The sequence below is a fragment of the Caloenas nicobarica genome, chromosome 12 (genome assembly GCF_036013445.1).
Source record: "Caloenas nicobarica isolate bCalNic1 chromosome 12, bCalNic1.hap1, whole genome shotgun sequence".
NCBI lineage: Eukaryota > Metazoa > Chordata > Aves > Columbiformes > Columbidae > Caloenas > Caloenas nicobarica.
In genome coordinates, this window is record NC_088256.1 from 12,091,990 (window position 1) to 12,111,654 (window position 19,665).

Consider the following 19,665-nt stretch of genomic DNA (forward strand, 5'->3'; position numbering starts at 1 on the left):
AAAAGTAACTGGAAGATGCTCCTAAGACATACACAGGAGAAACTGTCCTTTATTCAATGGAACTGCAGATAAGAGCATTATTCCTTGGCTCAATTTCCTAATCTATGAAATTCTGAATTATTGTAATTCCTGAAAACTGCATACAATTCCTGAAGACATACTTTCTGCTGAGAGGAGCTCAGCCAACCTACAATGAGTCCTTTTTTTTTTTTTTTCCCCACTCCAAAGAAGTATTGGCACCTTGGTTCATGTCTGGGTGAAGCAGGGAATCCATTTACCAGATGCAGAAAAAATCTGTTCTAACATCCGTCCAGCATTACCTGTGAGTCACGCAAAGCACATAGAAATAACATAGCTTATTTAACTGCGTTGAGTGAAGTGCAGTTAAATTGGCAAAATACACGTCAAGTTTTGCACTTCGTGCGATTTTCAAGGTTAATATTTCTGATGGTGTTGCATTTGATTGCTAAAGGTAGTGAAGCAAAGATTGACAGGTTATTAAAACAAAAAATGTTGCAGGTTTAGATAATTTGCAAGTAATACTGGAGGTCTGAGACTACTGAAATGCTGCTGTTTTAAACCATTGTTTTATAAACAGCTTTGCACATGTAACCCTACTAATAACCAAGATACTAACGTTTTCGTATAATGATGTCTTCTAAAGGGTGGGGGTGTGTAGTTATAATGTGGACTGGATGCTGTTATTTTCTAACTACTGTTCAACTACCAATTTTATGATTCTCTCTTAGCACAAGCTACTGTTTTTCTTGCTCTCTGGTGTTTTTCTTGGCAGATATCTCAAGCTTTCATTCTGTAACAGCTCAAATCACACTTAAAGTAGGGTATTGTTAATAATACCACCAGGGATATGCCTTTCTGAAGGCAGATATTGGAAGTTCAATACTAGAAGACACAAGCAGAGACCAACAGTATTTGAACATAAAATCTGGCGTCAGTTTAGATTATGGGTTTAGTGCTGATAATCTCTCCCAATTGTTAAATAAGGAGTTCCTGAGCGTAGTTCTTCTTTTGCTTTAAATGAAGGAAGGGACGGAGTTCTCTGGAAATGCAGAGCTTAAACTTTTAAGGCTGGTTCATACATAGGTTTTTGAAGTGAGAGGCATTTGAGATGTTATTTTTGCTCACCTCTACAAGCGCTACACAAGTGAGATCCCACTTTGCTATGTCAGACTGAGAAAGGTGCTTTAGCAACTCGTGTTGGCAGCTGCTGAGGCCCTTAGTCCTACAGCAGAAGCTGTTGTGGTCTGAGAAACAGAATTTCTCTCCTGAGCTGTTCAGCACCGGGGTGCTCCTTCCACATGGTCTTCTGACCTGTTGAGCAATCACAACAGCTTGACCTCAGTTTGGTTTTTAAAGACTACTGGATCAAGACCAAGGGTGGGTTTTGTTTTGCTCTCCAAATGCCTGAATTACGTCAATGGCTTGGATTTAGTTGAAAACTTAGGAAGGAAATGGAGCAGCAGCAAGGGGGAAGGCAGTTGAAAGATAAAGATGTGGCTGAGGGTCAGTGAGACATAAAAGCCAACATAACATTTTTGAGAAATGCTATTAGTGCTAGAAAGATGTGTCTAAAGGAAAGCTACACTGAGTCATGATACTTAACCCCTGAATCACTCAGTAAAGAAGGACACTTAACTTTCACTTGCATGCTGCACAGCTGGTTCATGGACATTTGATTTAGAAGTAGTGGTTTAAGGGCTGCCTTGTGCTCAAGTTGGGCTCAGCAGGGAAGGGTCATGCACTAGTGATTCAAAAATGAGGTTAGTGTAATTAACGGCGACACATTTTGTTGCTATTTTTTTTTCCCTTGGTTCTTCTGTTATATAAGGAATTTAAACATCAGGAAGTGGCCTGACTTTCCTTATGGAAATTTTGAGCACAGGCATGCATCTCTGTTGCAGGGGAGATAAATGTTATTTTGGCCAGCTCTGCATTTGAATATTACAAACATGTATTACATTTCTTCATTGCCTGGAATTTTGCAGAATCTCTCTCTGCAGAGAACACATGGTCTGTGTGGTAGAGACAGTGTGTATAGAGCAGAATTTGTAATGCCAGTGCCTTGCAGGGTACATTCATTGCATGTTTGCATCCAGGCATCGCATGTCAGACAGGCTTGAATTAGTCTATCTGAAGAAAGAGTAAAAATTTTCCTCTTTCCTCTGAGACTGTGAAGGAGGAGGCTCAACAACTTATACAAGGTCACCCACAAACTATTGAGGGCTCTGACCTGATCCATATCATGGAATTGCATATCAGGTGTAGGACCTAATCAAGTCTGACTCAGGAAATCTACATAAAGGGTTTTCTGCAGATGCTTCTGAACAAGTTGTGGGCTTCTTGGCTTGAGATGTCCCTGGGCAGTTTTTGGTTCAGTCAGGAGCATGACTTGGTCCATGAGTGAGAGAAGTCTTTTCGCCCTTTTTTCCCTTCAGTGATAGTTATGCTTTTGATTTGCAAGGTTTAATTCTCAGGGAAGCCTTGAGGAGACCCTTTTCTGGATGCTCTGAGGCTGGTGAATGCCTTTTCTCCCAGGTGTGGACCTGGCTTCATGGTGGTGGAGAAAACCATCTGAGGCAGCAGAGAAAGGCAGCTACTGGCTGTGTACGTGGAAGGAGAGGCAGGCATTGTGCTGGCTTTCTCTTGAGCAACTTCTCTGAAGTTTGCCCTGATCTCAGCCCAAAATAGCCAGGAATAAGCATAGAAGGCTCTTAACTGCTTGTGGTAGCTAATGGCACTAGCATGGCTGTGCCTGTTGGCCAACAGCATCCATAACCCCACCACGTCAGGGCGTCTGCAGTTTGCAAAAGGAGAACTGAAGTGCGGAAAGCATGCAACAGCAAATAGCTGTGTCCTTGCTTTGGAATTTGTGGCACCCTAAATACTGGGCCAGCTGGCACAAGAGCAGAAGACAGGCAGGCAGGTCGGGGGCTGGTGACACAGAGCAACTTGCAGCGTGCACATGTCTTTAGTAAGAAATGACCATTTGAGGCCAAGGCAATAAGACATGTGGGATTACCGAATGTGCATGGGACAGGGTGTTCCTGTAGTTGTTAAGGGCAGTTTGTTCTTTCATGCTTGATTCTGCGCCAGATAAAGCCTGTCTGTAGGCTTTATTGCAGTGCCAGTAGGTGAATTTATTTTTCAGTAGCTATGTTCTCAGACAAACCTAGGGTTAACATCTCTGATGATCAGCTTCCTATGGAGTTCCATGCCCCACTAACATGCAATTAGCCATGCAAAACTAATTAAAATGCAAATAGCAATAAAGGCTGTACAGGTGAGGAAATGCTGATGTGTGCCACTAGTAAGAGTGGACATATGAAGATTTTATTGCTTTTCTTTCCTATTTGCTCTTCTTTTCTTTCCTTATTTCCAAGGGCAATCAACTAGAAATGAAATATCAAAAAGATGTTTCACTCAGATTTTTTTTTTTCCCCCCCAGCATTTCTTGTGCAAGTCCCTGGAACTGGTTCACAGCACTGCAGGTGACAGATTAAGTCTCTAGAATGTATCAACTACACTCATAAAAAATTATCTTCCCTGAGGAGATGAGGCTAATTCAGATTCTTTGAGTTTTAAGACTCAACTGAATGCACAAGCCCAGGTGTATTCATTATTTTTTAAAAACTCTTCTAATCTTCAGAAGGCAGAGTGTTCAGTAATTGCTATTTGATGCGAAAATATTCTTGTTTCTCCCTCATTAGAGCTTACCTTTCCCATTTGCAAAAACCCAGGGCTGTAAACTCAGCTCTCACTTGAATGTGTTATTTGTGGAATAAATGGGAGGGAGGGCAGAGAGGAGAGAGGACGGACCCGGGGCAGCCCCTCACCTCGGTGTGCAGGTACCAGGTGGAGTGCGGTGCCCGGGGTGCTGCAACGGCACCCGGAGGGTGTGGGTGGGCTCAGAGAATGGCAAAAATGAGGAAAAGCGGCAAAATAACTATAACGAGCTGAAATGAGACAAGACGGCAGGAGGATGCCCAGGCACCTCCTGTGCATGTTTGGTGGTTTGGGTGGGAAGTGCTTTCCTCTTGTAGATGCTGGGATGCTTTGTTGATGAATTAGCTCAGTGCAGCGAGGGCTGACTTCTGGAGACCTCCACTGAGGTCAGCAAAACTGAGGCCTTACAAAAGCTGTCCCTGGCTTTCCAAAGCTGCCAGATGGGGATGAGAACCATGTGAACCTGTTCCCCTTGTTTAGCAAGCCCATATCAAGGTCCTGCATGAGTAAATTGCCTCTATGCGTCTATAAAGGTGTTGAAATGGCATGGGGTTTGTCTCCATTTGGGCTGCAGTGCCTGCCTGTGTACAAGTAGTGTGGAAAGAATAGCTTCCTTTTAATGCTGAAAATGGAACTTTATCGGAATATAAAGTTGTCATGAAAGTTGCTCTTCCTCACTGCATTTTCACTCATTCCTCTGCTGCGTGACTGGAGAAGTGAGTCACGGGCACTTCCCATGCACCTGAAGCAGGAGCATCCATGTGACAACATCTGATTACTTTTTTTTTTTAAACCTTTTTCTCCTGCTGGTTTTCAGCAGGCAGAATGAAGGTTTTGTTTTGACATGGGGAAGATGTGTCAGGCACAGGCAGGGGGGCTTGTTTGCCCTCTAACATTTCTCACTGCATAGCAAATGCCGTCTTTTCCTGGGAGATGGTTCATGCCATCTGTTTTTTTGTGGGAATCACTCGAGCTACATAGAAGGAAAATTGCCTTGAGCAGTTTGCATTTGGAAGGAAGCTTGATCAGGCAGTAGATGTGGGCTTCTGAACTTCTTTGGAGTGTAATTATATTCAGGAGCAACTGGGCTTAGTCCAGTAGCAGCGCATGAATTTTGGTGTTAAAAGTCAGCTGAAACCCTTGTTCTGTTGTACAACAAGGTATGTAAACAATGAAAAACAATGAAAGATTTGATCTTGCTTTTTTTTCAGAGATTACTGCTTGTATAAAAACAAACAGAAAAAACAAATCACCACTACTGACAAAAAAACCCCAAAAAACCCAAAACTACTGATGCCGGAGTATCATGTAATCCCCAATTACCTTAGTCCATTTGTATTCTGTAAGTAGTTTATTGCAATTTATGGTAGTCCTGGTGGTAGACTCTCGGTGGAACGCAGGCCTGGTTTGCCTTAGCTCACACAGGTGAATTTGCATGAGCCATTTTTCAAGGTCTCCCAGCCCCATATTTCAGGGCCGGGGTTTCCAGTGGCCGGGCAGAAGGACAGAGGCTGCGGAGTGGACGTGCTGGAGGAGCTGGCACGGGCTGTCTGTGCGGAGCTGTGGGACAGTGGCCCTGCCCGGCTGTCTGTTCTGGCTTGCAACGCGTTGTCTTTGCAGGAAAGCATCCACTTTTGCTCCAGGCTCTGAAGAGCTCTGGCGGAGGATGGTTGTGCTTGGAGGCAAGGCTGTGGTGCTTGTCCAAAAGCAGCCCCTTGGGTAAGCTGCATGAAGGTCTTGATACAGCTTACCCGTTGTTTCTGAGATATTCTATGATTTTTCTCGAAGTAACAGTTAAAACAGCTGGTAATGGCTCTGTGTCTGCATGTGGGTTTTCCTCAAGCCCCGCTAGATGACAATTTGCTTTAGGGTGTTTTGTACATATTGGTTTGTTCTTAATATTCACCTTATGTAATACATGAGTTCAGAGCCACATAATGAAAAAGCTGAGAATCATGCAACCATAGATTCTGTTAATCCACAATCAATATTATTTTAAATATTTAAAAATAAAAATCTATTATTCATATTAACTGTATACTTTATGTCATGATTTGGTGCTCCTGTAATTTCCTTCTCAGCAGCAAGGCATTGCATTTTACTGTTTGGGTTAGAAGGGAATAATAAAATAAAATATCCTTTTTCATAGATAACTGGATCATACCGTAAGACTATCAGCAGTGACTTGTTTTACGGTTAACCTTACTAGAAGTGGCCGTTTCAAACAGTGGCATGAGTTACAGCAGCACAAGAACAAAGTGTGCTGAGGATGGAAAAAAATTATGGCATGTAAAATGTTTCTTGGAAATAATTTATTGATGTTGTGTGATCTCTCAAATAAAAATTAAATGTCTAAATAAAAACTAATTAAGCAAGATATGCAAGTGATCATGAGATCTTAACCTTGTGTACTGATAACTCTTTTGTTATGCAGCTGAAAGGCTCTGGAAAGTTTCCTAAAGATAGTTTATGGTGGTTAACTTTATTAAAGTCTCAGCCTTTGATATTTCCCTTGTGAAGATAAATAGTAGGTGTTCCATTTAGGGTGTTCCCTATGCTGAGAAGGCTTCTTCCAGGCTTTTCTGTAGGTAAAGTTTTTGAATGGATGATTCATGGAAATGGTGTTGGTAACTCCGGTGTCAAACTTCCTCCCTTTGAATCTCTCTCCTGCTCAGTGCCCAGCGTGCTGGGCGGGGGTTGTCCCCCTGGATGAGCTTTCAGGGGCTTCTTCCATGGTCATAGTGAAAAGCAGACTTGGGGATTTGAGCATGATCCCGATTTCTTCCTGTGTATTTAGCAACCTGAGTCTTCGACTTGGAGACCTGACTGTCCTGGTAGGGATTTTTCTGTGGGGCAGTACTAGCACATGCTTCTGCTTTGGCGCTGTACCCAGCAAATTCATCTGCTCTTCCTGGTGAGCATAAACTCTTTGGGTTAATGGCAAATGTTTTACATGAACTCAGCTGTTTTCCTCTGTGTATCTCCTCAGGGTTTGCAAATTACCTTTCTCTGATGGATTCCACTGTGTTGTATCGCATCCAGGCTGACATTTTCATTATGCATTATTCACATTGTTGAAGAAATTAACATTTGAAGCAGTTGAAGCTTTTCAGGATATTTTTCCCCAAATAACAATTTTGTCTTTTGAGTGCCAGCCAGATTCTCCATACGGCTAAGATGTACTAGAACAGAAAGACAATTAGCATGGCTTAATAAACTTTATGCATGGTTTGCTATTGCAATATCAGAAAGAAAACAAATGTAGCCACTAGTTCTCCTTGGAATAACTCTATTAAATTGCTGTTGTTTGAGATGAGTTTTTTATAGCTTATGGCTGATATAATTTGCATCGTGATAGGTAAAGCACCCTTCTGTATGCTTAATTCCTTTGGATTTGACACAGGCTTGCTTGGGTCTTGCATAAATCTTCTTTCTTGTTGAGAGGGGAAAAGCAATAAATTGAGTTTTGGTATGGAGCAGAAAGCAATGGATCTGGGGGATATCAGGGCTCTATTTCAAACTGTGCCATGCAGCACAAGTGCTGTTGATGGCTTTTTTGCCTGATTTCAGCCTTTGTCTATTTGCTTTTCTTGGTCAAATGCTATGTTTTGAGAGCCAACCCCAGGTGGCCACACAGACCAACTTTTCACTGTGTATTTCACCCAATCATGCAGTATCCATAGGTATATTTGTGGTGATGCATTTGATCTGTCAGCAGGGGATACTGCTGAGCATGCTGCTTAACAACTTCTGGTTTAGCATTTGTGTTTGGTATGTGTAGCACTGAGAACAAAAAAAACATAAATCCCAATTTCTCTGAATTTTGTTACTTAAATGAGCTTTGCACAGTGAAGTCTGACACTCTCATCAAAGCTTGTTTTTTTGTTTTTGGGCAGGAATGGTTTAGAGTCTGACAACCGTGTGTGTGTGTACGTGATCTGCAGGGCTCAGGGTATCATGCCATATCAACATCATGAAGGTGATGTGAGAGCAAGTGATAAATGATGCTCTGGGGACATCAGTGACTCCCCAGGTGTGGCCAGCCCATGGTGACAGTGTTCAGATCACCCTCTGGTGGGAAAACCTGCTCTGCCCACTACAGTTGGCTTCTTGGACAATGCCGTGTGCAAAGTTCTGCAGAAGGAGCGTTTAGCAGCGAGTCCACCAATGGGGCTGCCTGTGCCAGGTCTGGCGCTCCCAAACCACCGTTTAGCGTTTGGCACTGAAGGAGGCTGAGCCTGAGCTTGTTTCCCCTCCAGGAATGGCAAACTGATCAGTTCCTGAGCTGTTGCACTGAGCCCAGCCAAAAGCGTGACTGAGAAATGTCCAGAAATTCTCACTGGAAATCCCCCGGTCCAAGGGAGGTTATAATAATGCCTCGTTCAACTCTATTGCTCTGTGCAGGTGTCTCCTTGTTACTGATGCAGCCCATCTTGCAAGTTTTCATGAAGGAGAGTGCCCATGAAAAATGTTTTTTATGAGGCACTGGCTTGGAAGGACTTTGATGTTTTAATTAACTTTTAGGAGTTATGGTTGAAATGGTTCACACAGCTCTTCCATAGTCTGATCTGAATCTCTCTGGATTCAGAGCACATCCATCCTAATGCCTTCAGAGCAAGAGTGAGTTCAGATTACTGATGTGCATAGGATGAAACTTTCTATTCCCCCATCATCATTATCATCACCATTTTACTCCTTTCTAGCAGAGTGACAGCATGGCTATAATTAGTATTGATTGTGCAAGGCAGCAGGAGTAATCAGGAAGGTGTAACACAGGAGGGCAGGCTGTGAATTCCTGCCCAAGTGTCTTACACCATTGCTGCTGGCAGTCTGTGGGTGCAACACCATTTGTGTTTTAAGTGGTGGGTGGCGGGGGGGAAGGTAAGTGCTGCTGGAAAGCAGTCTTCCCGGGAAATACCTTTTCCTAGCACTTCGGTCTTAGGAGTTCACAGTTCAGCTCTGATGGGATGCGAGTCTCATGGCTGCCACCTGTGCCTCAGGCTTAGGAGGAGTATTTCTCTGCTGATTTCTATTCTATAAAAATACTCAGGTAAGGGGGGGGCGGAAATCAGTAAATACCTTAAGTATGTCTGTAAAGGTTTCTTACCTCACCATGGTGGGTGGCTCTGCCCTGCTGGTTTTCTTGCGTAGGAGATCCTCACCTTTTCCATGCTCTGCCTGCGCACATCCCTTGCACTGTGAGATGTCTTGCAGTTTTTCCATGCAACATTTGTATTTTGCTGTTTCCTGCTGGATTTTGTGGATTCACTCCTGATGCTAGTGTTGATTAAGACAACTAACAGCAGCAAAATATTTTCTTTTCCTGCAGCACAGTATCTGTGCTTAACCACTTGCCCCTCTGCAGCTGACCCCACTCTCTGCTTTGGCATCAAAAAAGGGTGTTTGTGCCACATGGACAAACCTGTAGAGAGAGTACGGTGCTCTCAAACTCTGTCTCTGGGACCTCAGGATTGATGAACCCCTCTGGCTTCATGCAAAAGCGAAGGCAAAGCAGAGCTATGGGTGTGAGAGACCCAGCCAGTAAAGCTCGTGGCGAGGGCAGCATGCTGCTGCGGTCCTGACGGTAATGCTGGTATGAAATCTGCCTTCATGCCTTGGCATCGTTCCACAGAAGCTGTGGCATTGAATCGACACTGATACAAAACGGAGCAAAGTGTGCTTGAATGTGTGTTGGCTGCCTCTGTGAGCCACAAAGCTGCTCAACCGAAAGCAGACAAGATGAATGGCGTGCCCGAACACAGCGCATAAATAATTGTATGGGAAGCTTAGTGCTCCCATGCCAGCGTGTATAAATATTCATATTTTATTCCATTAATCTGTTGTTATGTGCAAGTGCTTAATCTTTCAAAGTTTACTCCTGCCAAAAGCCCTCGCTTGTGGAAACACTCTCACTGAAGGCAATCAGGTGACTGACATGACCAAAGTGCTGTGGGAGCTCTCGTAATAGCCTGATTTGCAGCAGCATTTCATTTGTAATTTCTGTGCACGTGGAAACAAAACCCAAACGCAAATTGCCTCAGCTGTTTTCGAGAAAGTTTACCACTGTAGTGTTCTTACTTCATGAGGACTGAATGAAACCACGGAGCTTTTCCGCAGGTGCTAATTGTCTGTGTCCAGTTACTGTTATCAACCATTTAGCGAGGTGCTTGGGGGCACAACCAAGCTTACAGAGCAGGCGAGAGAACCAGCTCCAGGTGTCTTCTCCTTGCATCCAGCCTCCTGAGGCTGGAGAATGCAGAGGTAGAACATGAGTGCACCGCCACCACCACAAAATATTTCACTTCCATATATCCAGGAGATTGTAATCCTTAAATATGCATTTAATCAAAGTGCATATGAAATTTCATCTTTATTTGCTGGGTGAGCAGGACAGATTGCTCTTACACTGCAGCGCTATGTTTTAGTGCATTTTGTTTCATGGAAAACTGCAAAGCACACTGGACTGCAAAATGGACTATTTGCTTGCAAAATGTCTTTTTGCTATCAAAACTGATTCCAATCGTGAATACAATCACCCACCACTATTGACAGCCTTGTTTTGTTTGTATTTCCATGTTCTTTTATGCTTTCTCTTCTTTGACAAACACCCTACAACTTTGAAATAATGGAGGCTGATGGTGCCTACAGCTTCTGCTCCTCTGTTAAGAGCTGCGGAGAAATGACTTGCATGTTCCAGCAAGTGCTTCTCCTGATGTAGCTGATGGATCCTGAGGCTGTGGGTGATGGCATCCCCCGGCTCCATCCATGCCTAGTAAGGGAGCAAGGACCAGACTTCTTGGTCTCTTGCAGAGGATTACTATCTTCTGCTGGTGTCAGTGCTTGAGTAGACTCCTCTTCACAGTCCTGGGTATGGCATTTTGAACAGGACCTTGTCCAGCCATATTCCAAATTACAGTGTTGGAGCATGAGTAGGGGTTACTGCCCATCAGCTGAGATGTAGCAGCTGACCATCTGCATGCTCTTAGCTGACTGCATATACCTTCTTTGCTGAATTTGTGTAAACCCTGAGTTGTAAACAGAGGCACTGCAATAAATACAGGCTGATGCCAGAGAGAAAAGGCATCAACGCTTTTCAATGTGGCTTTCACATTCACACCCCTCATCTGTACTGTTTCTACGCCTTCTCATACTTAAATTCTGGTGTTGAGTTTGGATCAATACAGATATGATTGCTGGTGCCAATTAAAACTCCCATTGGAGATAAAGGGTGTTGGCGGTTTTCCCAAAAGTATCCTTCTTTCTGTTTTCATGGTTGTGTAGAGCTGCTGATTTCCCCATGATGAGTCACTGAAAGCATTTATAGAGGTAAGACAGGGATTTCATACCCTAAATATAGCCTTATGTCAGCCCGCATGGAGCAACCACAGGAGCTGGTTGCTGGACGAGTAAATACAACTCGGAGCTGGTCCCAGCTCCTCCTGACCGATGGGGTTTGCAGAGGGGGAAACAGGGAATTACGGAGCAGGAAAAGAGTCGGCACGTGTGGGTTGGGACAACAGGACCTGAGATCACAACATGCTGAGATAAATCACAAGTGCAGATGAACGTGGGCTGAAAAAGTGTAGTGACTACAGGAAGAAATGGGCAGAGAAGGGTGCTGCTTCACACCCGCAAATGCAAATTCCGCTTGGCTAATGGGCTTTCTCAGCTGTTTGCAAAGAGTCTATGTATAATTTATAAAGGACTGAGTATGTCTGCCCTGAGAACATAATAGCTAACAACACTGAATATTCATAAATTCTACCGTCTAATAGGGAGGCGAGACCATAAGTAGTTTTGACACATTGGAGTGAACCACAACAATCCGTTTTTATTTGAACTAAAATATTCTATGGCACTTCATGTCTTCAGAAAACATTTAGTTCTCTTTTAATTCAGAATGTTTAAAGACTCTTTAGATACCAGCTTGAAGTGGTCTGTAATGATTAAAAGACATACTGTGGATGTGTAGTGGGTGCCCTAGACACAGATATATCTTGCCAAGGCATAAAACATTACAGATTTTGCTGGCATACCTTGATCTTCCCCCATAAGGTCTGAAGCTCCGTTTTATTGAAGCATACTAGAAAATGGATGTTTTGGGAGGAATAAACAGTGGGTTACTGAAATGGTTTCAATTATGCAGACTAGCATTTACTTTAAGTCAAGATCTCAAGTTCCGGTGTGCAGAACCGATGCTGAAAAGATACATGAAACTGGAAGCATGCTAGTTAGAAATGAACTCAACATTTTTAGGCTATAAGTTTGGAAAACTCAGATGTTTGAATCTACACCATTGATTATACTTAATTTTCAAGTCAAAATCCAGAAGTTGAAGGGAGTGACACCAGATGGTCCGTAACTACAGTGAATGCTGTAATATTAACAAGACTGTTACTTTTGAGACTGCAAGTTTTGGAACACCTACAATTTCATTAAGACTAGAGACTAGTCTTTAACTCAAAGATGTAGTCTCTGGCCAGCCCAGCAGCTGTTTCCGCATCTGCTGAAGTCAATAGGGAAGCATTTGATGCAGCTCATGAGAAGATAAATCCAGCACAGACCACAAGTGGAGTGGTCAATAAAGAAAGGAATGGAGATTTGAGAACAGCATAAAGACCATGTTTGTCTCTAGAAATTTAGTAACAATTCAGAAAGAGAGGGCTTTCTGCATGCCCAGACTTTGTGTATCTGCTCTGCACCTAGGTAATCTGGTGCCCAGTATCTTGAGATACTACGCTCATGCCATGGATGTGAACCCGGCAAGGTTTTTGCCTTGATTCAGGAAGGTAGAAAAGGCAAAACTGATATTTAGGTGAGTTTTGTAATCCAAAATAGCCGTGGCTGGCTTTCCCTCCATTTTCTTTTGCTCTTATGTTAATCCTGCCCAAAGCAGATTTCTGCCACTTGTGATGAGGCGAGTTTTTGGGGATGGAGTTTCTGCTGCTGGACCTCATCTTGACTGACAGCTCTCTCACATTTCTGCAGGAGTAAAAAGATGACTGTGGGTTACCTTAGATGCGGTTTCCCCCATTTCGCACTCCTGTAAAACACAAGCAAGAGCTGAAGTGTGGAGGCAGGCTCTGTTTTATATGTCCTGTGCCCAACACCCCTGTTTGTGGTGAATTAATGCAGGCAGCTGCATGAGCTAGTTCTGGAACAGAATGCGGAAGCTGCTTTGTTAAAGAAAAAAACTCATCAGAGAGATTTATATGGTAGTAAAACATATTGCACTGCTACTAAAACGCACTGCATTTTGAGAGGAGAGCTTTAACAGCCTGTGTAGCATAGCGAAGCTGTTCATTTGATGTGCTTCCAAAGATGCTTGTGACATTTAAACACTGTAAAAGTGGAACTTATCAGATGGCTTGAGGGATGATCTTGAATTACCTAAGAAAAAGTCTATTTCATGAATGTCAAGATTTGGTAGGCAAGACCCCTTGCAATGCACGGTTCTGCATGATTGCAATGGAGAGGGGGTATCTGAAATGAACAGCTTTGAAGCCCTTATTCTTGCATTTGAATAGCATGAGCTGTCCTCCTAGGCCAGCTGCTTCCCCACAGCAGGCCACCTCCCCTGATCCTGGGTGGGGAGATTTGAAGTACCTTGGTCTCAGCTGAGATCTTTCACGCCTTGCAGCATACTCATATTTCTTGTAGCCGTATGTCTAGCAAGGCTTCATCAAAGGGCTCCCATACAGTTATTGAAGTGCCATAAGTCCTTAGCTTGTAGGAGCCACGGGGATCTTGATCACATGCTGTGGGAGCCAAAATTTATGTGTAGTCTGTCTCTCCTGCACTGAGCCATGGGAAGTGTTGTTCCAAGAACTTGCACTTAATTGCAATTCAACTTCATAAAACATGTCTGGCTTCAATACATCCCCAACCTCTAACTCTGAGTGTCTTGCAGGGTTGTGTGAGAAGGAATTTTAAAAGTTCCATTGGTTCACACACAGTGATCAGTATTTGTAAGCAGGCTGCTGCACTCTGGGGCAAGAGCAGCTTTACCTGAAGGCGCTTCGTATGAATCTGAGCGGAATCAATCAAGCTGAATTTGGGCCTTGTGTGAAGCCCAGCTAAAATGCTGAATATTTTTCCATGTTGTGTGTTTCTGTCTCTTCTGTTTCCTGGAGATTGTAACTCTCTGAATGCCATGAAGTCAGTGTTCAATAACAAATACAATTTTACTCACTGTGTGTGTGGGACATTAAATATGTTGCCATGCAGTCATGAGAATGAATGTGGTTGTAGATTCTCTGATGCCTAATAAGATTTATGCAGCACAGAGAAGATTACAAAGAAACTGAACTGTGCAGTTGAGAAGATGACTTTAAGTTCTCTTTGTGTCTTCACTTTCCAGCACGTTAATCTGTTTTGAACAATAGCCAGTCAGGGCTGTACCAAAAATATCTTTGGTGAGGTGTGATCAGAGTATCAGAGCACTAGGATGAGCTAGTATAAGATCAGTGAAATGCTCTTTTATGCTTAGTGGAGTTAAAGCAAAGTGCATAAATGAAGGGGGCAGGTCTACCTAGATCTTTGCAAAAGTGTGCATGCTTGAGTGTCCATGAGAAGTCTGGTCGCCAGGGCTTTGACACCCCAGATCCAACGCCTGGAGAATCTGAACCTTTTCGTGTCCCGTTGTATCTCCATCTTCTATGGGACCTGTTAGCTGGAGGTTGCTGTTAGCCCTGATGCACTCGGGTATCTGCTCATCACAAAGCAGAGGGCTGTACCTCTGTGTTTCTGCGTAGCACCAGGGACTGGAGCTGGAACAGGGACAGTGGGTACAGCAACAAAACCTGGTATCCTAGAATGTGGTGCTCAGGCCTCAGATTTAGCAAAACACAAACAGTTGTTTACTGTGAACAAGCTGGTAATCTCACCTCAGGGAAGTGTTTATGCAAACACTGAGGTCGTCCTGGGCTTGGTGAGACTGTGTGCAAAGCAGATCCATAAATGCTTCCTACAGCTGGAGATATTAATCATGAGCAATGCTTTAGCTGTGACTTGTTTTACGGATGGTTTAAAAAATAGGGAGTAATGACTTAGTGTCAAGTAATTTCCCAGTTTCCAGTACTTTTATGCACTATGAAATTTTTGTGCCTTTCTCAGTGACATTCAGACTTTGAAGATCTAACTCTCAAACTTCATGTGAAGATTTTTTTTTCTGATTTCTTCTGAAATTATGTAGCATTATTGTGAGAGACTCTTAGAACCAGAAGGAAGACCTTCTTCTGTTACTTACTGACTCGTTATTGTTTATCTTCTTTACTTCAATGACTTCTACATCCATTTAGGCAAAAGAAAAACACATACAACTGCTCTCCTAACTTTGTGAACAAGGATTGAGATTTTGGATTGCAAAAACAGGGGCTCTGGGAAAGTGTAGAATGTTTAAAAATAACAAACACTTAAGTTCAACTGGAGAAAAGTAAATATTGATTTGTTATTGTATTTGCTAGTGGAACAGACTTGTGCCCTCTTTTCAAATTTATTGGCCTTTGACAGTTTGAGTCAAGAAAGGCAAACTCTAAGGTGAGGAATCAGAGAATGATTGAGTGAAAAGCAGGTTATGTGAAATGAAGCCAGTCTGAGCTTGCATTTTAAGGAAAATTCTCTTGCAATTTCATGCTCAGGAATTAGTTTACATCCAACTGCATAAGCCTGGGACTTTGATGAAGAGAAAGAGGTGGGCTGAATGGGTACTTGTAATTTCTGGTTTTGAGACTATACCTTGGAACCAACTAGTGGAGCAACAAAATACTCCAGGGATGAGATTTATCGTTGGATGAGAGCATGGTTGGAAGGGGAAGTGAAGAGTCAGTTTCAACCTACCTTTTCCTCCTGCCCTGAGGTAGATGCAAATGTATCATAAAAAGGCACACTAATAAAGACCTGGCTGCTGATGAACGAAGAAGGCCCATGGGCCAGGTGAGCAGTCCTGCAGCCCACACATATTAGATCTGTTGTGGAGGACTGAGCCATAATTTGGGATAGAAATGTGTGGGGTTGTGCTGGAGAAGAAATCATCGGGGGACTGGAAGGAAAGGCAGATGGGTTGGCTTGGCCTTTCGAGAGCGGCAGTACTGAGACTGAGTAGCAGGAATGACACCTGGAGTGTCAGGTCTTTCCTGACATGAGGAGTCCCTCCATCACTGACAGATACTCACAATCTGGGGATGGTTGGTAGATATGTGTTCGCTCAAGAGACAGATGATTTGGACAGGTCTTTCTTTGATCAAAGCTGGTTTAAAAGCACAAACTCCTTTTTTTGATAGCCTGTTCTCAGTTCCTCTGCCAAGCAATAGTCAGTTCCCAGCTGGCCCCATCTTTCCTAGCACTAGCTGTTACCTTGTGTAGTTCACTTTAAAAGAAAGAACAAGGTGATTCATCACCAGTTAACTCAATACATACTTGCATTTGTTTTGGCAATCCAAAGATCATCCCAAGTGTTTTATCGCAGTGAGTTCAAAGTTGGGTTGGTAAAAGCCTCTTTAAGTCTTTCTGTGTTTGAATAAGCCCAAGGAAAATTTTTGAAGGCTGATGTACAACCCCGTTTTAGGTCACTTAAAGGAAAAATAATCAGCAAGAATCAGATTTATGTCTCTGCCCTCCAGCAGTGAGAACTACCTGAGACTTTTATTAATTTCTGCCAGAGTTATCAATTTTTAGTAAACAACAAGAAATCAGAAGCTACTTTATGTTCATTTTTTGCTTTACATTTTGAAAGTGTGACAGATGTGAGGCTGTAGGTAAAACATGAAAGGAAATCACCTGCTTATTTGACATCTTACCTATATAGATTTCCCCTGACTGGGGGGAATCCTCTACAAGGCTTAAACCTGTAATCTAAATTCATGCTAAAGCCATAGCACTAACTTATGTGTACAGGACTATGGGTGATCTGAACATTTTTATTGCATTAGCTTTAATGGACTTTTCAAAGTCACCTTGAATTTAGTGCAGGAAAAAAAAATTGCCTGCTTGCTTTAGACTATCTGAAATCTATATGATGACTTTAACCAATTTAGAAACCATTTAGGCAGAACTGGCTGTAAAACAAGCTAGAAATGTCTGCGGCTAGACAAACCCTGAAAGTTAATTTTATAGGAACGTTTCTCTAAGCAGAAATTATCTACTCGAGAACAAACCCAAAAAGCGCACAAAACTTCTTTTTTCCAATAGAAAAAATGAAACTATTGCTTAAACCAGTACTTTACTCTTCATGAGTTCTGCTGCATTTTCATCCCTTCTGCTGTGACTGTTCCTCCCTGGCCGGGGCTGGGCAGTGTCAGCTCCTCTCTCCACTTTCACAGCTGAGCTCCCTTTCCCACTCAGGGCTGCTGCTGTCATCTGTCTGGGAGACAGAACAGGTAATTACACAGGTATTTGCTCACATTGCCCCTCTACATTGTTTTTGCTATGCAGAAACTGAAGGAGGGTGTTTTGAACTACTTAGTAAAGTACATGACTGGGGGGACAAAGCTCAATAACTCCTGCTTTTTGCACTGGTTTCCTGTCCCCCGTTGTTGTTGGCTCTGATGTGTGGGTGGTCACCGCTTTGTTACTTCTTATTTTGCTTTTCTTAATCAATTTGCTTTCCTTCTGGCTGATTGACCGCATCCACCTCAGTGTTCTTCCAAAGAGATTATCTTCAGACTGCTCTTTGTTTGCTGTTACAAGGTGTCTGGGCTCTTGTGTCATGACAAGCATGCGGTGCTTGTCCCCACCCGTGTGGGTTGTGCTACCAGGGCATTTCTACCTCGCACATGTATGTCTGCTAACAGCGCACCTGGAGAGTGCTCTGCTGATAACTTATATGCTCAGATGAAGTAAAGCAGCTCAGATGGGAAAACCCAGAAAGCAGTGAACACAGGGGGACCCAGGGGATGCTGCACCCCAATGGTGGATTATGCTCACTCAAATTAGTGCCAGAAAACAAACTTGGTGTTGGACCTGTATCCTGGAGTGCTTTGAGCCTTTAGACTTGAGGCATCTCAGCTGAAATACTTGTTTGATTTTTCTTTTTGAGCCTAATGCCGTGCTTTAATTACTACCTTAGTTGGGGTTAAGCACATGTCTCTTAGTTGGACAAAAGGGGGAAAAGCATTTTGTTCATAAGTTTATTTTTCAGCCGGTCTAGTGCTGGCACAGTGATGGAAACACAGGCTGTGACGCGGGGGCACATCACTGTGGTACCTGTTCCTGTAGCAAGGGCAGCCAAGGTCAGCCAAAACCAGTGTCAAGACTCGAAGCGGGGATGCTGCAGAGTCCCTGCTCCACTGCTGGCACCGCTCATTCCTGCCCCGCGACCCCCAGCGTCCCCTCGGCACTGGCAGGGTGTTGGTGAGTCTGTGCAGGGGGCAGGACTGGGCTAACATTCATGTGAGAATTGGCCTGCAGTAAAAACCGGTTTTGATCCAAATCAGTCCTTTGATACTGCATTTCTCAGAGTGCAGGAGGGCAGGGTGGAAGCAGAGATGAACCAGCTCTTTCCTTTAAGTGGTGCTTTATGTCAGTTTACGCCTCTCATGAAATTACAGTGTAAGCACATAAATGCAGCCGCGTGCGGGATGTGCCCTGTCTGCTGCCAGCACAGGACACAGATCGAGTAAATTTGCAAGAAATGTCATCTTTGAGAGGATTAGAGAGGCCTGCGGCAGCCTTCACGGGCTGCTTTGCTGCAGTGCGTGCAGGGGCTGAAAATGCAACCTTTGGTGCAGCACTAATGGATTTCCTTGCTGCTTGTGAAATCTCCAAGTGCCCTGCTTGCTCATGACGCTGGGAACCAGCAGCACGTGGCTGCTGGAGAACTCGAGGGCTGACCTCTGCCTGTAACCGCAGAGAGGGGCCAGGGAGAGCTACGGCGACAGCGTTTACGGCTGGAAGCAAAAAAATAAAGAGGAAATGCATCTCTCTCATTATGTCCATTTATTGCCTACAAAAATGAACACAGCTTTTAATGACACACTTGCATGTTAAACTGGGTATGCATCTTTTCACGGGTCATGTTTATATTTTAGGAAAACTTAGAGCAAGAGAAAGAAAAGGTTAAATTCCATGAGTTCAAGAAAGCTGCCAGAGAACCTGGTTTGCTTGTCACACACCCTGACTTCAGTTTAGTTGTTCCTTTGTGTTTTGTTTGTTTGGTGTGAGGTTTTGGTTTTTTGTTTTTAATTCATCATTTGAGCATGATTAGAGTGCAGACCACAAACGCATAGGTCAAGGAGCTATCATCCTTCCACAAGAGGACTCTCTTCCCACCTTTAGCATGCTTTGCTGTGTTGGACAGAAACCGTGTTAGGTACCGTTTTGCTCTTAGCATGGAATAATTTGTTACTTTGTGGGAAATCAAAGAGCTTTTCTGCTGTCATGAAAGCCCATGACCTGGCTGTGTGCAGAAGCAGGGAGCAGTGCTCAGGAGCATGGCAGGTCCATGTGAGTCCTTCCAAACAGATTCTCCCCTTTTATCATCCTGGTCTTGTATGCACTGGCTCCAGTGAAGCTCCATGCAGCATCCTGGCAGCTTTGCCCCAGCCCAGCTGGGCAGGGTCACTGCATCCAGCATGGGCAGTGGGGCAGAAGCAGCATCATGCCCTAATTTTCTTCCTTTAAAACACTTTATTTTAAAATTGCTTTTTAGTTCTTACCTCTCAGGCTCAAACTGACTGCAGCTTTGTCCTTGGATTAGAAGAGCTGCACTGTGTGCCTGCAGCTTTTACTGCCTTCCTCTCTTTTCTCCTCCTTGACCCCTTCTCAGGGGAGGTCTGGCTCTCCCTGTTACACCACTACCAAGTGCCAGTGCTCTGGGAGTGACAGCCAGGAAAGAGCATCCTGAGGGCTGTGCAGGTGATGAGAAAAGCCTGACTGACTGCACAGGGCTCTGCACTTGGCTTCCAGCTGAAGCTCTACTTTGCC